A 4,492-nucleotide genomic window follows, 5' to 3' on the forward strand; every position below is an offset into this window, starting at 1 on the left:
CCCCCCATATGTTGGGTATGGGGGGGTCATCTTGCCATCAGGGGGGGCAGAGCAGGATGGGATCCTCATCATCCATCCAGCAGGGAAAGCAGAGCCCGGAGCAGACTGCGTGCCTCAGTTTCCCCACACTCCGTGCCCCTCTATCTGGTGAAGGAGGGCAGCTCCACATCACATAAAACCCCAGGAGGGTTGGAGAGCTCCCCGGTGCCCACATGCACCACAAGACCGTGCCCAGGGCAGAGTGTGCCAAGCTGGGAAGGACAATTCTGCACCAGGGAGACAAAGACGCCGGCACTTGACACAAATATAGATGGATCCTCGGAGTACGGACCCTGCAGCCTGGCAAATTAAAACGTAGCGCGAAAGGGGGGACGGAAACAGCCCCGGTGATTGATTTTCCATCCAGACATTCAAACCAACCGAATATGTCACCCAGACAAGCCCTCGGAAAGCGGCGGCAAGCCCAGATTTATCCTCTGCTTGGACCAGAGACCATCCATCCCTATCCAACCCTGGGAAATGGCTTCACGACCCTGCCTCCCCATCACGGTGCCCATCCCACAGCCAGGCCAGCAGGTGGGATGGGCACCACGATGGGAAGATGCGGCACAGGAGCCGTAGCTCTGCCAGGAAAGAGGATCCAAGCACAGGGACACAGAGCCAGGCTGCTAACGAAGGCAATTAGAGGGGAAAGCATCCCTCGCACCGCTTCTCCTAATTAAGAACCATCCAATTCCCCAACCCGCCTGTTCCCCGGCTCCGGTACAGCCTGTTATTTACCTGCAGCTAATAGGTTGGGCGCAGCTAATGATAGTCTTGTATCAAATGGCTGGATCTTGGCTTCTGACAGCTTTAAAGACCCGTCTAGGGGACACGAGGGTTTCTAATTACGGGGTTCGTCACGGGAAGGCTGGGTTCAACGCCAGTCACTCTCCCCGGGTGACATTTCTGCCCGGATTGGAAATCTAAACACAGCCCAGCCAGTTAAGGTTAAAAATACGGCGCTTGACAAGACAAGGGATCATAATTTGGGTCACCGCCGGGTTTAATTAATTGGAATGGAGCAATCAAAGCACAGCGTGCGGTAATTACAGCCCCGGTTGGGGCAGGGCTGGGGGAGGCGGGCGAAGGGATGGGGGGGATGCTCCCCACCGTGGGGATGGGCAGGGAGGCATCGCCCTGGCCCCGGGGTGCAGGAAGGCATCGCGTGCAAGGAGCAGGCAGGGCGGGCGGGGGGGGTCCCCATCCCCACAGTGCCACGCGGCTGCAGCCCGGGCTCCCAGGCACCACCGCGGCTCTGCCGAGTGATTTATTTTCACCAATTACCAGGGCACTTTTCTCTTCGCCAGGACCACGCTTAATTGATTGGAACCTATTGAAAACAAATTAACCGGCACCGGGGCGTGGGGACCTGTTTATGGCTCCTCCGTGGGGCAGCGGGGGAGGACACGTGAGTGGCTCTGACATGTGGGTGATGCACGGTGGGATCAGGGGAGGAAGGTGGGACAACCCAAATATCCCCCTAAACATCCCCAGTGCTGCTCGCTGGCTCCTCTGCCACGGTCAATGCTGATGTGCAAGGGGAAACTGAGGCACGGAGCAGCATGGAGCTCACACCCTGGCACTTCCTCGCTGGAAAAGCTCCCTGTGGCATGGACAGGACCAAAATGTTCCTGCCCACCACAGTGCCCCAGAGGAGGGATGCTCACAACGGTGACCCCATTAAGCGAACCCAGCTAGCATTAATTTGACCCCATCCGCCGCGCGCTAATCAGCTGTAACCGTGGCACCCAGCTCAATCCAAATTGATTTACCGAGGCTGGAAATGGATACAAATGTGATTAAAGGCTTTTTATTTTCCATAGGTCCTCTCTAAAATGATTTAAATCAATTGCTACGTGCAGGGTCCTCTTCCTCCTCCCCGGCCGACCCCGCGGCGCCGCGCTGTCGGCCGGGGCGGGTGGGGAATAACACCCCACTTTGCACATCTGCCCCATAAGCCCACCCAGAGGGGAGCAGCACCCCGATTTGCCCCTCTGACCCACCCACACCCCTCGCTGGACCCCTCACATCCTCCATGGGCGGGATGCCGGCGCGCCGGGCGGCCCTGGCGAGCGATCAAAGCCCATTAGGCTGAGCGCCGATGCGCGCCCGTTGTTCGTCAATTATTCAAACAATAATTGCACCCTTATTTAAAGTCTAGTCTTGCGTGCGCAGCACTGCAGGCTGCCAAGGCCCACGTTAGATTTACACCCCCGGCGCGCTCCCGCCGCCAATTAATTAAGCAAACACATTCCTCCGCACGCTCTCAGGTGTGCAACCTGCCCGGTTCAGGTTCAGCCCGGCAGCACTGACACATCCCCACCTGGGCGAGGGGTCACAGCCCCTGGGGGGCCCTATTAGGGCTCCCTGGTTTTAGGATTTCCCCTAAGGATGGCTGCTCTCACCCTGCTCCAAAGCTGATTAAAGATTAAGCGGTCCACTCATCTGCTTCCCCACAATTTTTTCCAAATTTGGGGGGGAAAAAAAAGCAAGGAGGAGGGGGTTGACATTAGCAGCCATTGTTAGGGGCCCCCCTCGTCCCCAGCAGTCCCTAACAAGGGGGGAGGCTGGGAGTGACAGTCACCAAGAGGTCAATTCATTCATCTGGCCATGTTATTACAAGTCCAAATTTATTGTCACCGGGCCACATTAGCGCTGGCACGGAGGACGCGAGGTTGCACCCCTACTGAATAAGCAGATAAATGAAAGACATCTGGAGAGCAGAATGAAGGGGCAGATTATTAATGCTGAAATTTAGAAGCCAAGGTCTAAGCCACGAATCCATCAGCGCAACCAGTTATGTCCAATAAATTAGGAGAGATAAGGATTGAAGGATGGTATATTAAAGGCAACATTCATTTCTGAACTGGCACGAGGGCTTGCAGGCATCCTGCCTCTGCAGGGTTAACCCTTGGCGGGCAGGGATGTGGAATGTGGGATGTGACAGAGCTGGGGAGGCCAGTGGCCCCTGCACAGAGCACACCCTGCCACCAGCTGCCTGATCTGGGGCTGTCACAGCGCTCACAAGGGGGTGTCAAGGAGGGTGCACCCCCCAGTGGAATGGGCACTGCGATGGAGGTGCAAGGTGACAATGCAGAGGCTGGCAGGGGAGCACAGGGCATCCCATACCCACTGGGCAGGGGGCACTGGGGTCCCCAGCCCTTCCTGCAGCACATCCATCCTCCCCAATTAAGGGAGGCCTGGGGGTCTGCATGGCTCCTCACAGCATCTGTGACCTCTGTCCCTGGGCTGGGGTTCAGCTGGCCCTGACGGTTCTTTGGGGACTCATTGCCGTGGGAGACAGGTAAGGACTGAGGGGACAGAGCCTGTCTGGCCACCCCTGCCCCAGGCCAGACAGCTGTCACCAGGAATTGTCCCCCTTTTCCTCCTCCTTTGGCTGCCTCCCACCCACAGCCACCACCCCACCCCACAGGTCCCACCACACCAGCACCTCCTGGTTGTGCCTGCCTCAGTTTCCCTAACAGCATCACAACAGGATCTGGCTACCTGAGAACACTTCAGTGCCTATCCTGCTGGTGTGAGGCTGCAGCCTGGCACCTCCAGGACACGTTATCCCTGGGGAAAGCAAGGGAACACAGCAGCCAGGGACCCATGACCTCTTCAGCCAGGGACCCATGACCTCCTCGGTGGCACAGCCCTGAGGACAAGTGAGCACCACCATGTCATGATGCCAGGAAGGGGAAAATCGGGATTTTTTTGCTCCCAGGTTTGGCTGGTAACTGCTCAGCAGTGAGACCACTCACCTGTGTCTCCCCTTGGCACCCCACAAGTGGCATTTTGGAGGAGAGGTGTGCTAAGATGGGGAGATGATGGCAAAACAAGGGGTCCCCTGATGCTGGTCCCACATGGCCCAGCAGCAAAGGGATGCAGGGCAGGAAGGCACACAGGGCCCCCAACACCAACCTGGCCCCCACAACACCAGCTGAGCCCCCTGCCCAGTCCCAAACCCTCGCAGCACCCACACAGCTCCGGCCTCCCCAGGTTCGGCCTTCCCAGCGCTCCCGTCAGTTCCAGCGTTTCTCCCCCTCCCCACAGTGGCTCCCGAGCAAATTTCAACCAGCCTCATCTGGCATCTGAGGGATTTGGGATTTGTTTAAGCTCTTTTCACCCGCCGGACTTTAATCGGCGCGTTTGCCTGACCTCCAGCCCCGGCGCAACCCCGGCGGTGCCGCCTGAGGGTCCCGGCTCGGGGCGATTCCCAGCGCCAAAGCCCAGGGCTGCCCCCAGGATAGCTGGGATTAGCTATCAAATAACTTTGCATTTAAACCCTTTTTAACAGGCCTGGAGGTCAGCAGGGTAAGGGCAGAGGTTAAGCCTGGCCGCGGCCGGGCGCTGACCCTGCGGCCGGGGACGCTGGAGAGGGGACGGGGCGGCACAGGGGGCCTGGGGGTGTGGGACCCTCACCCCGCCATGCCACCCACCCACCTCA

The sequence above is a fragment of the Geospiza fortis genome, unplaced genomic scaffold (genome assembly GCF_000277835.1).
Source record: "Geospiza fortis unplaced genomic scaffold, GeoFor_1.0 scaffold102, whole genome shotgun sequence".
NCBI lineage: Eukaryota > Metazoa > Chordata > Aves > Passeriformes > Thraupidae > Geospiza > Geospiza fortis.